Source organism: Actinia tenebrosa, unplaced genomic scaffold (assembly GCF_029948245.1).
Source record: "Actinia tenebrosa isolate PJP-AT-01 unplaced genomic scaffold, QUT_ActTen_1.0 PGA_scaffold2__45_contigs__length_23673736, whole genome shotgun sequence".
NCBI lineage: Eukaryota > Metazoa > Cnidaria > Anthozoa > Actiniaria > Actiniidae > Actinia > Actinia tenebrosa.
Window position 1 is genome coordinate 23,543,039 of NW_028292579.1, and position 17,753 is coordinate 23,560,791.

General features: G+C 36.7%; 1 long non-coding RNA gene across 2 annotated transcripts in view; it reads right to left on the reverse strand.

Moving 5' to 3' along the window:
• Positions 1-842: 842 nt before the first annotated feature.
• LOC148909638 (uncharacterized) overlaps positions 843-17,753 on the reverse strand; it is a 37,643-nt gene continuing 20,732 nt past the window's right edge. Inside the window, exons 1-3 of one of the 2 annotated variants that reach the window (XR_016120425.1) lie at positions 3,139-3,277; positions 1,856-1,923; positions 843-1,230 (exon numbers count right to left, since the gene is read on the reverse strand). This is a non-coding gene — a long non-coding RNA (uncharacterized LOC148909638). Of the gene's footprint in view, positions 1,231-1,855; positions 1,924-3,138; positions 3,278-17,753 lie in introns of those variants that run through there. The other variant, XR_016120426.1, reaches the window with a different exon arrangement.

A 17,753-nucleotide genomic window follows, 5' to 3' on the forward strand; every position in this document is an offset into this window, starting at 1 on the left:
TGTGGGGTAATGGAAAGATACACTGAATAATGAACTACAACTTTTTATTGTCTTAAAACATCTTTATTTCATAATAAAAATTCAATTTTAAAAACTGTTTATTTTCAAATTAATACCACAAGTATTTTCTGTATTTTAAAAATATATTTTATCAACAACAGCACAAAGCAGTTTTCTTTCCTTTCACAATTTCATCTTTTCGTTTACCTCTTTTCCTCACTTGTTCCTTGTCGTTTCACTGCTTCTTTTTCCCCAGTCCACTTTTCCCATTTCTATTCGTATTTTAATCCTTTGTCAATTTCTTTCTCCGTTATGCTTTGTATTGCCATTTTTTTCGTTTCTTTCATCCTCCTTCACAATTCATTTATCATATTACGAATTGTGTTCCGTCAAGCAAATTTTTCTCGGAAATCAATTCCGAGCCTAACGAGATTTGCTGAACGAAACACAAGTTACACATTTTTTTCCTCACTTCTTCCTTGTCGTTTCACTCGTTTCACACTTTTTCCTTGAATAATTTAATTATTTTTCCTTCTTTTCTTTTTCCACTTTTCCCATTTCTATTCGTGTTTTAATCCTTCAACTTCTTTTCTTTGCTATTTATCGTATTGCCATATTTCTTCGGTTTCTTTCATCCTCCCTTCACGTTTTCATTTATCATATTACTTAACGAGTAATCAAATACTTAAAGATGTGAAATGTGTTTCGTCAAGCAACTTTTTCTCGGAAAAAAGATCGAGCTCAACGAAATTTACTTGAAGAAACACAATTTCCATCTTTAATATTTATCCAAGCAACAAAAAATACCTTAATATTTAAATACTTGATTTTTTTTCATTCGTTACTTTCTTTCATTTTATTCTCTTTCTTTTATTAGTTAAGTATAATTACTTATCTTAATTAATACTTCGTTCTTCTCCTATCTTTACCCTACTTTTTCCTTTGTTTCTCCCTTTCTCCTCATTCCATATTTCCTATCTTCTCCAATCCTTTTGTTTTTTCAGTGCCATCTTCATTTTTTCATTTATTTCAGTATGATCTACCCTTTTCCATCTTTCTATTTTCACTAACATTTTACTTTTTTCACATTTAAAAAATTTAATCGTTTACTTTGTCAGTGCACCATCACTTTTTTTTAAATCTTTTTGTCGTCGTTCCTTCTTCCTCCTTCTACTGCCTCAGTTTTATAGTCTCTTTTCTTGATTATTCTGCCATTATCATGTCCAACACCTGCATAAATGAGCAAAGAAAAAAAAATACTAAAGAAATGCTAAAGAAAAATATAACTAAAGAAAATAACTGAAGAAAAAAATAACTTTTTTTTAACAGGAATTCTTAAATTCATGAATATTTTCACAAGAAGTAAACAAAAGTAAATGAAAGTAATTTGAAGAGTTTTCAGCAAGCAAGCAAGCAAGCAAGCAAGCAAGCAAGCAAGCAAGCAAGCATGCAAGCATGCAAGCAAGCAAGCGAGCGAGCGAGCAAGCAAGCAAGCAAGCATGCAAGCAAGCAAGCAAGCAAGCAAAGCAAGCAAGCAAGAAAGCAAGCAAGAAGCGAGCAAGCAAGCAAGGAAACAAGGAAGGAAGCAGGTAAAATAGGATGCGAGAAAGGAAGAAAAAAGAAAGGAAAGGAGGAAGATACCCGTCTAATAATAATTTCTATCCTTTTTTTTCCTTATTTTTCTAAGATAGATTTCTAATTCAAAGCTTCATGCTGCTGTCAAACTCTTTGGCTGAAAGAAAATCATGCTTGTAACATTTAAACGAACCATTGAAAGTGTTTGAACTTAACGTATAGATTCTATACTGGATGTTTAAATAAAAAAACCTCTTGAAAGTAATAAATTGCAACAAACCTCTCCTGGTTTTCGACTCATTGATGTGCTTTGGCCAGCTTAGTACGATATTGTCATGTAGTTACTTTCTGAAATAAAATAAGAATAATGGGGGAAATAATCTGGTTGCCATGATTGATGGTTGGGTTGGTCGAATGGTTGGTGGGTGGGTTGGTTGGTTGGTGGGTGAGTTGGTGGGTTGGCGTGTGGGTTGGTGTGTGGGTTGGTTGGTAGGTTGGTTGGTAGGTTCCTAGTTAGGTCCCCCGGTGTTTTACCTTCCTATGGGAATTATCAGTGAGCGAAGTTTCTCTTCACACAGGCTGCGCTACGAATGAAGATGCTTTTCGTGACCAAGCGTACTTTATAAGGAAGCTTTTGTTAACCTAACAATCTTCAATTTCATCGACACCTGAAACAACCTCTGCAAGAACTGATCTAAGTCATGGCACAACTAACTCACAGATCGAATTGGAATTTAGCTTCCCTTTTGCAGAGGCAGGAAAATCTGAGAAAAAAGCCTTGAATCAAGAGCAGAGACATCTAACAAACCCTACTCACACGAGATGCCGAATTCACTATCACTACGCCATATATTCTTCCTTCCTGCCATGCACTGGATTCTTTGTAAATTGTGTCGCAAATTGTATGTAGCATTGCAGCATCACACCTACAGCGCAATTTGAGAAATCTGTTGCGAGACAAGTTGCAGCGATCGTTGCAAAAAGTAGAATTTGTTTCTAGTTTTGACAACGATTGCGTTTCCGTCGCGCCGTCTAAACACTCTTGTAACTTGAGTCGCAACGCTTTTGAGAGAATGACAAGTTGCAGAGAAAATTGTTTCGTGTAATCGCTCCTTTAAAAAAAGTTCTCTAGAAAAGCAGTCAAAGAAATTTAGAATAGAAAGATTTACTATTTTACCGGTTAAGTCATACTTTTCCCCTTCGTAATTTTATTTAAAAGCATTCTATCGAAATTGTACGATCGTCGTTTGATGAGAGAAATTTTCATTTTCAGTTGAAGCATGGCGCACCTACAGTCGTGTCCGCTGCATGACTGTTTGCAAGATAGCCTAATATACTACAACTACCAGAATTCTTTGCACACTTTCTTTTATCAGTTTATTACCTCCAGTCGTCTTTATGTAAATTCATGATCGGCGAGGCTAGTGAGATTTAGAAAGCTAAGAGAAAGCTAACCGAACCTTTCGTGCTTGAATAAGGACTCATTTCTTGAATCAAGTTCAATAGCCATCCAGGGCAAGACTTGAACACAAGATATGCGCGCTTTCTGTGTTTGGAACTTACCGGCTTGGAGCTAAATCAGACTTGGCGTTGAGCGAATCCTGACCCCACAAATTTTGGGCTGATTTTGGAGAAAAAGATTTCGGAACTCAAAACTTACTTCAAGACTCTCTTTCATTTCTCTGAGTAATACTTGAGTGGTTTCCAGATGATTTCACTGACAAACAGAGCACTTGTTTAGAATTGCTCAAATTGAAATTTCCCCGACCCCGGGGTCATCAAAAATTTCAATTTTGGGCCCATTTTGGGGAAAAAGATTTTGGAACTAAAAACTTACTTCAACACTCTCTTTCAGTCCTCTGAGTAATACTTGAGTGGTTTCCTCATGATTCACGTGAAAAACAGTCCGAATGTTAGGAATTGCTAAAATTGAAACTTCTCCCCACCCTGGGGTCATCGAAAATTTCAATTTTGGGCTGATTTTGGAGAAAAAGATTTTGGAACTCAAAACTTACTTCAAGACTCTCTTTCAGTCCTCTGAGTAATACTTGAGTGGTTTCCAGATGATTTCAGTGACAAACAGACAACTTGTTTAGAATTGCTAAAATTGAAATTTCCCTCGACCACGGGGTCATAAAAATTCCAATTTTGGGCCGATTTTGAGGAAAAAGATTTTGGAACTAAAAACTTACTTCAACACTCTCTTTCAGTCCTATGAGTAATACTTGAGTGGTTTCCTCATGATTCACGTGAAAAACAGTCCGAATGTTAGGAATTGCTAAAATTGAAACTTCTCCCCACCCTGGGGTCATCGAAAATTTCAATTTTGGGCTGATTTTGGAGAAGAAGATTTTGGAACTCAAAACTTACTTCAAGACTCTCTTTCAGTCCTCTGAGTAATACTTGAGTGGTTTCCAGATGATTTCAGTGACAAACAGACAACTTGTTTAGAATTGCTAAAATTGAAATTTCCCTCGACCACGGGGTCATAAAAATTCCAATTTTGGGCCGATTTTGAGGAAAAAGATTTTGGAACTAAAAACTTACTTCAAGACTCTCTTTCAGTCCTCTGAGTAATACTTGAGTGGTTTCCTCATGATTCACGTGAAAAACAGTCCGAATGTTAGGAATTGCTAAAATTGAAACTTCTCCCCACCCTGGGGTCATCGAAAATTTCAATTTTGGGCTGATTTTGGAGAAGAAGATTTTGGAACTCAAAACTTACTTCAAGACTCTCTTTCAGTCCTCTGAGTAATACTTGAGTGGTTTCCAGATGATTTCAGTGACAAACAGACAACTTGTTTAGAATTGCTAAAATTGAAATTTCCCTCGACCACGGGGTCATAAAAATTCCAATTTTGGGCCGATTTTGAGGAAAAAGATTTTGGAACTAAAAACTTACTTCAAGACTCTCTTTCAGTCCTCTGAGTAATACTTGAGTGGTTTCCAGATGATTTCAGTGACAAACAGACAACTTGTTTAGAATTGCTCAAATTGAAATTTCCCTCGACCCCGGGGTCATAAAAATTCCAAATCTGGGCCGATTTTGGAGAAAAAGATTTTTGAACTCAAAACTTACTTCAAGACTCTCTTTCAGTTCTCTGAGTAATACTTGAGTGGTTTCCTCATGATTCACGTGAAAAACAGTCCGAATGTTAGGAATTGCTAAAATTGAAATTTCCCTCGACCCCGGTGTCACAAAAATTCCAATTTTGTGCCGATTTTGAGGAAAAAGATTTTGGAACTAAAAACTTACTTCAACACTCTCTTTCAGTCCTATGAGTAATACTTGAGTGGTTTCCTCATGATTCAAGTGAAAAACATGCCGAATGTTAGGAATTGCAAAAATTGAAACTTCTCCCCACCCTGGGGTCATCGAAAATTTCAATTTTGGGCTGATTTTGGAGAAGAAGATTTTGGAACTCAAAACTTACTTCAAGACTCTCTTTCAGTCCTCTGAGTAATACTTGAGTGGTTTCCAGATGATTTCAGTGACAAACAGACAACTTGTTTAGAATTGCTAAAATTGAAATTTCCCTCGACCACGGGGTCATAAAAATTCCAATTTTGGGCCGATTTTGAGGAAAAAGATTTTGGAACTAAAAACTTACTTCAAGACTCTCTTTCAGTCCTCTGAGTAATACTTGAGTGGTTTCCAGATGATTTCAGTGACAAACAGACAACTTGTTTAGAATTGCTCAAATTGAAATTTCCCTCGACCCCGGGGTCATAAAAATTCCAAATCTGGGCCGATTTTGGAGAAAAAGATTTTTGAACTCAAAACTTACTTCAAGACTCTCTTTCAGTTCTCTGAGTAATACTTGAGTGGTTTCCTCATGATTCACGTGAAAAACAGTCCGAATGTTAGGAATTGCTAAAATTGAAATTTCCCTCGACCCCGGTGTCACAAAAATTCCAATTTTGTGCCGATTTTGAGGAAAAAGATTTTGGAACTAAAAACTTACTTCAACACTCTCTTTCAGTCCTATGAGTAATACTTGAGTGGTTTCCTCATGATTCAAGTGAAAAACATGCCGAATGTTAGGAATTGCAAAAATTGAAATTTCTCCCCACCCCGGGGTCATTGAAAATTTCAATTTTGGGTCGATTTTGGGGAAAAAATTCTTGGAACTCAAAACTTATTGCAAGACTCTCTTTCAGTCCTCTGAGTAATACTTGAGTGGTTTTCTGATGATTTCAGTGACAAACAGGCCACTTATTTAGAATTGCTAAAATTGAAATTTTTCCCCACCCCGGGGTCATCGAAAATTTCAATTTTGGACCGATTTTGGAGAAAAACATTACGGAACTAAAAATTTACTTCAACACTCTCTTTCACTTCTCTGAGTAATACTTGAGTAGTTTCCAGATGATTTCAGTGAAAAACAGACCACTTATCAAGATCTCTTGAAATTGAAATTTCTCCCGACCCTCGGGTTATCAAAAATTTCAATTTTGGGCCGATTTTGAGGAAAAAGATTTTGGAACTAAAAATTTACTTCAAGACTCTCCTTCAGTCGTCTGAGTAATACTTGAGTGGTTTCCTGATGATTTCAGTGACAAACAGGCCACTTATCAAGATCTCCTAAAATTAAAATTTCTCCCCACCCCGGGGTGATCAAAAATTTCAATTTTGGGCCGATTTTGAGGAAAAAGATTTTGGAACCAAAATCTTACTTCAAGACTCTCTTTCAGTCCTCTGAGTAATACTTGAGTGGTTTCCTCATGATTCAAGTGAAAAACAGGCCGAATATTAGGAATTGGTAAAATTGAAATGTCTCTCTACCCCGGGGTCATCGAAAATTTCAATTTTGGGCAAATTTTGGGGAAAAACATTACAGAACTAAAAATTTACTTCAACACTCTCTTTCACTCCTCTAAGTAATACTCGAGTAGTTTCCAGATGATTTCAGTGACAAACAGGCCACTAATCAAGATCTCCTCAAATTCAAATTTCTCCCGACCCTCGGGTTATCAAAAATTTCAAATTTTGGGCCGATTTTGAGGAAAAAGATTTTGGAACTAAAAACTTACTTCAAGACTCTCTTTCAGTCCTCTGAGTAATACTCGAGTGGTTTCCTGATGATTTCACCGACAAACAGGCCACTTATCAAGATCTCCTAAAATTGAAATTTCTCCCCACCCCGGGGTCATCAGAAATTTCTATTTTATGCTGATTTTGGGGAAAAACATTATGGAACTAAAAACTTACTTCAAGACTCTCGTTCAGTCCTATGAGTAATACTCGAGTAGTTTCCAGATGATTGAAGTGAAAAACAGGCCGAATATTAGGAATTGGTAAAATTGAAATGTCTCCCCACCCCGGGGTCATCGAAAATTTCAATTTTGGACCGATTTTGGGGAAAAACATTATCCAACTAAAAACTTACTTCAAGACTCTCTTTCAGTCCTCTGACTAATACTTGAGTGGTTTCCTCATGATTCAAGTGAAAAACAGGGCGAATATTAGGAATTGCTAAAATTGAAATTTCTCCCCACCCCGGGGTCATCGAAAATTTCAACTTTGGGCCGATTTTGTGGAAAACAATTTTAGAACTCAAAACTTACTTCCAGACTCTCTTTCAGCCCTGTGAGTAATACTTGAGTGGTTTCCAGATGATTTCAGTGAAAAACAGGACGAATATTAGGAATTGCTAAAATTGAAAATTCTCCCCACCCCGGGGTCATCGAAAATTTCAATTTTGGGCTGATTTTGTAGAAAAAGATTTTGGAACTCAGAGCTTACTTCAAGACTCTCTTTCAGTCGTCTTACTAAAACTTCAGTTGTTTCCAGATGATTTCAGTGAGAAACAGGCCACTTATCAAGATCTCCTAAAATTGTAATATTTTCCCGACCCCGGGATCATCAAAAATTTCAATTTTGGGCCGATTTTGAGGAAAAAGATTTTGGAACTAAAAACTTACTTCAAGACTCTCTTTCAGTCCTCTGAGTAACACTTCAGTGGTTTCCATATCATTGAAGTGAAAAACAGGCCGAATATAAGGAATTGCTAAAATTGAAATTTCTCCCCACCCCGGGGTCATCGAAAATTTCAATTTTGGGCCGATTTTAAGAAAAAAGATCTTGGAACTCAAAACTTATTTTAAGACTCTCTTTCAGTCCTGTGAGTAATACTTGAGTGGTTTCCTAATGATTCAAGTGAAAAAGAGGCCAAATATTAGGAATTGGTAAAATTGAAATTTCTCCCCACCCCGGGGTCATCGAAAAATTTCAATTTTGTGCCGATTTTGGGCGAAAAGATTTTGGAACTCAAAACTTACTTCAAGACTCTCGTTCATTTCTCTGAGTAATACTTGAGTGGTTTCCAGATGATTTCAGTGACAAACAGACAACTTGTTTAGAATTGCTCAAATTGAAATTTCCCTCGACCCCGGGGTCATAAAAATTCCAAATCTGGGCCGATTTTGGAGAAAAAGATTTTTGAACTCAAAACTTACTTCAAGACTCTCTTTCAGTTCTCTGAGTAATACTTGAGTGGTTTCCTCATGATTCACGTGAAAAACAGTCCGAATGTTAGGAATTGCTAAAATTGAAATTTCCCTCGACCCCGGTGTCACAAAAATTCCAATTTTGTGCCGATTTTGAGGAAAAAGATTTTGGAACTAAAAACTTACTTCAACACTCTCTTTCAGTCCTATGAGTAATACTTGAGTGGTTTCCTCATGATTCAAGTGAAAAACATGCCGAATGTTAGGAATTGCAAAAATTGAAATTTCTCCCCACCCCGGGGTCATTGAAAATTTCAATTTTGGGTCGATTTTGGGAAAAAAATTCTTGGAACTCAAAACTTATTGCAAGACTCTCTTTCAGTCCTCTGAGTAATACTTGAGTGGTTTTCTGATGATTTCAGTGACAAACAGGCCACTTATTTAGAATTGCTAAAATTGAAATTTTTCCCCACCCCGGGGTCATCGAAAATTTCAATTTTGGGCCGATTTTGGAGAAAAACATTACGGAACTAAAAATTTACTTCAACACTCTCTTTCACTCCTCTGAGTAATACTTGAGTAGTTTCCAGATGATTTCAGTGAAAAACAGACCACTTATCAAGATCTCTTGAAATTGAAATTTCTCCAGACCCTCGGGTTATAAAAAATTTCAATTTTGGGCCGATTTTGAGGAAAAAGATTTTGGAACTAAAAATTTACTTCAAGACTCTCCTTCAGTCGTCTGAGTAATACTTGAGTGGTTTCCTGATGATTTCAGTGACAAACAGGCCACTTATCAAGATCTCCTAAAATTAAAATTTCTCCCCACCCCGGGGTGATCAAAAATTTCAATTTTGGGCCGATTTTGAGGAAAAAGATTTTGGAACCAAAATCTTACTTCAAGACTCTCTTTCAGTCCTCTGAGTAATACTTGAGTGGTTTCCTCATGATTCAAGTGAAAAACAGGCCGAATATTAGGAATTGGTAAAATTGAAATTTCTCCCCACCCCGGGGTCATCGAAAAATTTCAATTTTGTGCCGATTTTGGGCGAAAAGATTTTGGAACTCAAAACTTACTTCAAGACTCTCTTTCATTTCTCTGAGTAATACTTGAGTGGTTTCCAGATGATTTCAGTGACAAACAGACAACTTGTTTAGAATTGCTCAAATTGAAATTTCCCTCGACCCCGGGGTCATAAAAATTCAAAATCTGGGCCGATTTTGGAGAAAAAGATTTTTGAACTCAAAACTTACTTCAAGACTCTCTTTCAGTTCTCTGAGTAATACTTGAGTGGTTTCCTCATGATTCACGTGAAAAACAGTCCGAATGTTAGGAATTGCTAAAATTGAAATTTCCCTCGACCCCGGTGTCACAAAAATTCCAATTTTGTGCCGATTTTGAGGAAAAAGATTTTGGAACTAAAAACTTACTTCAACACTCTCTTTCAGTCCTATGAGTAATACTTGAGTGGTTTCCTCATGATTCAAGTGAAAAACATGCCGAATGTTAGGAATTGCAAAAATTGAAATTTCTCCCCACCCCGGGGTCATTGAAAATTTCAATTTTGGGTCGATTTTGGGAAAAAAATTCTTGGAACTCAAAACTTATTGCAAGACTCTCTTTCAGTCCTCTGAGTAATACTTGAGTGGTTTTCTGATGATTTCAGTGACAAACAGGCCACTTATTTAGAATTGCTAAAATTGAAATTTTTCCCCACCCCGGGGTCATCGAAAATTTCAATTTTGGACCGATTTTGGAGAAAAACATTACGGAACTAAAAATTTACTTCAACACTCTCTTTCACTCCTCTGAGTAATACTTGAGTAGTTTCCAGATGATTTCAGTGAAAAACAGACCACTTATCAAGATCTCTTGAAATTGAAATTTCTCCCGACCCTCGGGTTATCAAAAATTTCAATTTTGGGCCGATTTTGAGGAAAAAGATTTTGGAACTAAAAATTTACTTCAAGACTCTCCTTCAGTCGTCTGAGTAATACTTGAGTGGTTTCCTGATGATTTCAGTGACAAACAGGCCACTTATCAAGATCTCCTAAAATTAAAATTTCTCCCCACCCCGGGGTGATCAAAAATTTCAATTTTGGGCCGATTTTGAGGAAAAAGATTTTGGAACCAAAATCTTACTTCAAGACTCTCTTTCAGTCCTCTGAGTAATACTTGAGTGGTTTCCTCATGATTCAAGTGAAAAACAGGCCGAATATTAGGAATTGGTAAAATTGAAATGTCTCTCTACCCCGGGGTCATCGAAAATTTCAATTTTGGGCAAATTTTGGGGAAAAACATTACAGAACTAAAAATTTACTTCAACACTCTCTTTCACTCCTCTAAGTAATACTTGAGTAGTTTCCAGATGATTTCAGTGACAAACAGGCCACTAATCAAGATCTCCTCAAATTCAAATTTCTCCCGACCCTCGGGTTATCAAAAATTTCAAATTTTGGGCCGATTTTGAGGAAAAAGATTTTGGAACTAAAAACTTACTTCAAGACTCTCTTTCAGTCCTCTGAGTAATACTCGAGTGGTTTCCTGATGATTTCACCGACAAACAGGCCACTTATCAAGATCTCCTAAAATTGAAATTTCTCCCCACCCCGGGGTCATCAGAAATTTCTATTTTATGCTGATTTTGGGGAAAAACATTATGGAACTAAAAACTTACTTCAAGACTCTCGTTCAGTCCTATGAGTAATACTCGAGTAGTTTCCAGATGATTGAAGTGAAAAACAGGCCGAATATTAGGAATTGGTAAAATTGAAATGTCTCCCCACCCCGGGGTCATCGAAAATTTCAATTTTGGACCGATTTTGGGGAAAAACATTATCCAACTAAAAACTTACTTCAAGACTCTCTTTCAGTCCTCTGACTAATACTTGAGTGGTTTCCTCATGATTCAAGTGAAAAACAGGGCGAATATTAGGAATTGCTAAAATTGAAATTTCTCCCCACCCCGGGGTCATCGAAAATTTCAACTTTGGGCCGATTTTGTGGAAAACAATTTTAGAACTCAAAACTTACTTCCAGACTCTTTTTCAGCCCTGTGAGTAATACTTGAGTGGTTTCCAGATGATTTCAGTGAAAAACAGGACGAATATTAGGAATTGCTAAAATTGAAAATTCTCCCCACCCCGGGGTCATCGAAAATTTCAATTTTGGGCTGATTTTGTAGAAAAAGATTTTGGAACTCAGAGCTTACTTCAAGACTCTCTTTCAGTCGTCTTACTAAAACTTCAGTTGTTTCCAGATGATTTCAGTGAGAAACAGGCCACTTATCAAGATCTCCTAAAATTGTAATATTTTCCCGACCCCAGGATCATCAAAAATTTCAATTTTGGGCCGATTTTGAGGAAAAAGATTTTGGAACTAAAAACTTACTTCATGACTCTCTTTCAGTCCTCTGAGTAATACTTGAGTGGTTTCCTCATGATTCAAGTGAAAAACAGGCCGAATATTAGGAATTGGTAAAATTGAAATTTCTCCCCACCCCGGGGTCATCGAAAATTTCAATTTTGGTCTGATTTCGGGGAAAAAAATTTTAGAACTCAAAACTTACTTCCAGACTCTCTTTCAGTCCTGTGAGTAATACTTGAGTGGTTTCCAGATGATTTCAGTGAAAAACAGGACGAATATTAGGAATTGCTAAAATTGAAATTTCTCCCCACCCCGGGGTCATCGAAAATTTCAATTTTGGACCGATTTTGGGGAAAAACATTATCCAACTAAAAACTTACTTCAAGACTCTCTTTCAGTCCTCTGAGTAACACTTCAGTGGTTTCCATATCATTGAAGTGAAAAACAGGCCGAACATTAGGAATTGCTAAAATTGAAATTTCTCCCCACCCTGGGGTCATCGAAAATTTCAATTTTGGGATGATTTTGTAGAAAAAGATTTTGGAACTCAAAGCTTACTTCAAGACTCTCTTTCAGTCGTCTTACTAAAACTTCAGTTGTTTCCAGATGATTTCAGTGAGAAACAGGCCACTTATCAAGATCTCCTAAAATTGTAATATTTCTCCCGACCCCGGGATCATCAAAAATTTCAATTTTGGGCCGATTTTGAGGAAAAAGATTTTGGAACTAAAAACTTACTTCATGACTCTCTTTCAGTCCTCTGAGTAATACTTGAGTGGTTTCCTCATGATTCAAGTGAAAAACAGGCCGAATATTAGGAATTGGTAAAATTGAAATTTCTCCCCACCCCGGGGTCATCGAAAATTTCAATTTTGGTCTGATTTCGGGGAAAAAAATTTTAGAACTCAAAACTTACTTCCAGACTCTCTTTCAGTCCTGTGAGTAATACTTGAGTGGTTTCCAGATGATTTCAGTGAAAAACAGGACGAATATTAGGAATTGCTAAAATTGAAATTTCTCCCCATCCCGGGGTCATCGAAAATTTCAATTTTGGACCGATTTTGGGGAAAAACATTATCCAACTAAAAACTTACTTCAAGACTCTCTTTCAGTCCTCTGAGTAACACTTCAGTGGTTTCCATATCATTGAAGTGAAAAACAGGCCGAATATGAGGAATTGCTAAAATTGAAATTTCTCCCCACCCTGGGGTCATCGAAAATTTCAATTTTGGGATGATTTTGTAGAAAAAGATTTTGGAACTCAAAGCTTACTTCAAGACTCTCTTTCAGTCGTCTTACTAAAACTTCAGTTGTTTCCAGATGATTTCAGTGAGAAACAGGCCACTTATCAAGATCTCCTAAAATTGTAATATTTCTCTCGACCCCGGGATCATCAAAAATTTCAATTTTGGGCCGATTTTGAGGAAAAAGATTTTGGAACTAAAAACTTACTTCATGACTCTCTTTCAGTCCTCTGAGTAATACTTGAGTGGTTTCCTCATGATTCAAGTGAAAAACAGGCCGAATATTAGGAATTGGTAAAATTGAAATTTCTCCCCACCCCGGGGTCATCGAAAATTTCAATTTTGGTCTGATTTCGGGGAAAAAAATTTTAGAACTCAAAACTTACTTCCAGACTCTCTTTCAGTCCTGTGAGTAATACTTGAGTGGTTTCCAGATGATTTCAGTGAAAAACAGGACGAATATTAGGAATTGCTAAAATTGAAATTTCTCCCCATCCCGGGGTCATCGAAAATTTCAATTTTGGACCGATTTTGGGGAAAAACATTATCCAACTAAAAACTTACTTCAAGACTCTCTTTCAGTCCTCTGAGTAACACTTCAGTGGTTTCCATATCATTGAAGTGAAAAACAGGCCGAATATGAGGAATTGCTAAAATTGAAATTTCTCCCCACCCTGGGGTCATCGAAAATTTCAATTTTGGGATGATTTTGTAGAAAAAGATTTTGGAACTCAAAGCTTACTTCAAGACTCTCTTTCAGTCGTCTTACTAAAACTTCAGTTGTTTCCAGATGATTTCAGTGAGAAACAGGCCACTTATCAAGATCTCCTAAAATTGTAATATTTCTCTCGACCCCGGGATCATCAAAAATTTCAATTTTGGGCCGATTTTGAGGAAAAAGATTTTGGAACTAAAAACTTACTTCATGACTCTCTTTCAGTCCTCTGAGTAATACTTGAGTGGTTTCCTCATGATTCAAGTGAAAAACAGGCCGAATATTAGGAATTGGTAAAATTGAAATTTCTCCCCACCCCGGGGTCATCGAAAATTTCAATTTTGGTCTGATTTCGGGGAAAAAAATTTTAGAACTCAAAACTTACTTCCAGACTCTCTTTCAGTCCTGTGAGTAATACTTGAGTGGTTTCCAGATGATTTCAGTGAAAAACAGGACGAATATTAGGAATTGCTAAAATTGAAATTTCTCCCCATCCCCGGGGTCATCGAAAATTTCAATTTTGGACCGATTTTGGGGAAAAACATTATCCAACTAAAAACTTACTTCAAGACTCTCTTTCAGTCCTCTGAGTAACACTTCAGTGGTTTCCATATCATTGAAGTGAAAAACAGGCCGAACTATGAGGAATTGCTAAAATTGAAATTTCTCCCCACCCTGGGGTCATCGAAAATTTCAATTTTGGGATGATTTTGTAGAAAAAGATTTTGGAACTCAAAGCTTACTTCAAGACTCTCTTTCAGTCGTCTTACTAAAACTTCAGTTGTTTCCAGATGATTTCAGTGAGAAACAGGCCACTTATCAAGATCTCCTAAAATTGTAATATTTCTCTCGACCCCGGGATCATCAAAAATTTCAATTTTGGGCCGATTTTGAGGAAAAAGATTTTGGAACTAAAAACTTACTTCATGACTCTCTTTCAGTCCTCTGAGTAATACTTGAGTGGTTTCCTCATGATTCAAGTGAAAAACAGGCCGAATATTAGGAATTGGTAAAATTGAAATTTCTCCCCACCCCGGGGTCATCGAAAATTTCAATTTTGGTCTGATTTCGGGGAAAAAAATTTTAGAACTCAAAACTTACTTCCAGACTCTCTTTCAGTCCTGTGAGTAATACTTGAGTGGTTTCCAGATGATTTCAGTGAAAAACAGGACGAATATTAGGAATTGCTAAAATTGAAATTTCTCCCCATCCCGGGGTCATCGAAAATTTCAATTTTGGACCGATTTTGGGGAAAAACATTATCCAACTAAAAACTTACTTCAAGACTCTCTTTCAGTCCTCTGAGTAACACTTCAGTGGTTTCCATATCATTGAAGTGAAAAACAGGCCGAATATGAGGAATTGCTAAAATTGAAATTTCTCCCCACCCTGGGGTCATCGAAAATTTCAATTTTGGGATGATTTTGTAGAAAAAGATTTTGGAACTCAAAGCTTACTTCAAGACTCTCTTTCAGTCGTCTTACTAAAACTTCAGTTGTTTCCAGATGATTTCAGTGAGAAACAGGCCACTTATCAAGATCTCCTAAAATTGTAATATTTCTCTCGACCCCGGGATCATCAAAAATTTCAATTTTGGGCCGATTTTGAGGAAAAAGATTTTGGAACTAAAAACTTACTTCATGACTCTCTTTCAGTCCTCTGAGTAATACTTGAGTGGTTTCCTCATGATTCAAGTGAAAAACAGGCCGAATATTAGGAATTGGTAAAATTGAAATTTCTCCCCACCCCGGGGTCATCGAAAATTTCAATTTTGGTCTGATTTCGGGGAAAAAAATTTTAGAACTCAAAACTTACTTCCAGACTCTCTTTCAGTCCTGTGAGTAATACTTGAGTGGTTTCCAGATGATTTCAGTGAAAAACAGGACGAATATTAGGAATTGCTAAAATTGAAATTTCTCCCCACCCCGGAGTCATCGAAAATTTCAATTTTGGACCGATTTTGGGGAAAAACATTATCCAACTAAAAACTTACTTCAAGACTCTCTTTCAGTCCTCTGAGTAACACTTCAGTGGTTTCCATATCATTGAAGTGAAAAACAGGCCGAACATTAGGAATTGCTAAAATTGAAATTTCTCCCCACCCTGGGGTCATCGAAAATTTCAATTTTGGGATGATTTTGTAGAAAAAGATTTTGGAACTCAAAGCTTACTTCAAGACTCTCTTTCAGTCGTCTTACTAAAACTTCAGTTGTTTCCAGATGATTTCAGTGAGAAACAGGCCACTTATCAAGATCTCCTAAAATTGTAATATTTCTCCCGACCCCGGGATCATCAAAAATTTCAATTTTGGGCCGATTTTGAGGAAAAAGATTTTGGAACTAAAAACTTACTTCATGACTCTCTTTCAGTCCTCTGAGTAATACTTGAGTGGTTTCCTCATGATTCAAGTGAAAAACAGGCCGAATATTAGGAATTGGTAAAATTGAAATTTCTCCCCACCCCGGGGTCATCGAAAATTTCAATTTTGGTCTGATTTCGGGGAAAAAAATTTTAGAACTCAAAACTTACTTCCAGACTCTCTTTCAGTCCTGTGAGTAATACTTGAGTGGTTTCCAGATGATTTCAGTGAAAAACAGGACGAATATTAGGAATTGCTAAAATTGAAATTTCTCCCCATCCCGGGGTCATCGAAAATTTCAATTTTGGACCGATTTTGGGGAAAAACATTATCCAACTAAAAACTTACTTCAAGACTCTCTTTCAGTCCTCTGAGTAACACTTCAGTGGTTTCCATATCATTGAAGTGAAAAACAGGCCGAATATGAGGAATTGCTAAAATTGAAATTTCTCCCCACCCTGGGGTCATCGAAAATTTCAATTTTGGGATGATTTTGTAGAAAAAGATTTTGGAACTCAAAGCTTACTTCAAGACTCTCTTTCAGTCGTCTTACTAAAACTTCAGTTGTTTCCAGATGATTTCAGTGAGAAACAGGCCACTTATCAAGATCTCCTAAAATTGTAATATTTCTCTCGACCCCGGGATCATCAAAAATTTCAATTTTGGGCCGATTTTGAGGAAAAAGATTTTGGAACTAAAAACTTACTTCATGACTCTCTTTCAGTCCTCTGAGTAATACTTGAGTGGTTTCCTCATGATTCAAGTGAAAAACAGGCCGAATATTAGGAATTGGTAAAATTGAAATTTCTCCCCACCCCGGGGTCATCGAAAATTTCAATTTTGGTCCTGATTTTCGTGGAAAAAAATTTTAGAACTCAAAACTTACTTCCAGACTCTCTTTCAGTCCCTGTGAGTAATACTTGAGTGGTTTCCAGATGATTTCAGTGAAAAACAGGACGAATATTAGGAATTGCTAAAATTGAAATTCTCCCCACCCCGGAGTCATCGAAAATTTCAATTTTGGACCGATTTTGGGGAAAAACATTATCCAACTAAAAACTTACTTCAAGACTCTCTTTCAGTCCTCTGAGTAACACTTCAGTGGTTTCCATATCATTGAAGTGAAAAACAGGCCGAACATTAGGAATTGCTAAAATTGAAATTTCTCCCCACCCTGGGGTCATCGAAAATTTCAATTTTGGGATGATTTTGTAGAAAAAGATTTTGGAACTCAAAGCTTACTTCAAGACTCTCTTTCAGTCGTCTTACTAAAACTTCAGTTGTTTCCAGATGATTTCAGTGAGAAACAGGCCACTTATCAAGATCTCCTAAAATTGTAATATTTCTCCCGACCCCGGGATCATCAAAAATTTCAATTTTGGGCCGATTTTGAGGAAAAAGATTTTGGAACTAAAAACTTACTTCATGACTCTCTTTCAGTCCTCTGAGTAATACTTGAGTGGTTTCCTCATGATTCAAGTGAAAAACAGGCCGAATATTAGGAATTGGTAAAATTGAAATTTCTCCCCACCCCGGGGTCATCGAAAATTTCAATTTTGGTCTGATTTCGGGGAAAAAAATTTTAGAACTCAAAACTTACTTCCAGACTCTCTTTCAGTCCTGTGAGTAATACTTGAGTGGTTTCCAGATGATTTCAGTGAAAAACAGGACGAATATTAGGAATTGCTAAAATTGAAATTTCTCCCCATCCCGGGGTCATCGAAAATTTCAATTTTGGACCGATTTTGGGGAAAAACATTATCCAACTAAAAACTTACTTCAAGACTCTCTTTCAGTCCTCTGAGTAACACTTCAGTGGTTTCCATATCATTGAAGTGAAAAACAGGCCGAATATGAGGAATTGCTAAAATTGAAATTTCTCCCCACCCTGGGGTCATCGAAAATTTCAATTTTGGGATGATTTTGTAGAAAAAGATTTTGGAACTCAAAGCTTACTTCAAGACTCTCTTTCAGTCGTCTTACTAAAACTTCAGTTGTTTCCAGATGATTTCAGTGAGAAACAGGCCACTTATCAAGATCTCC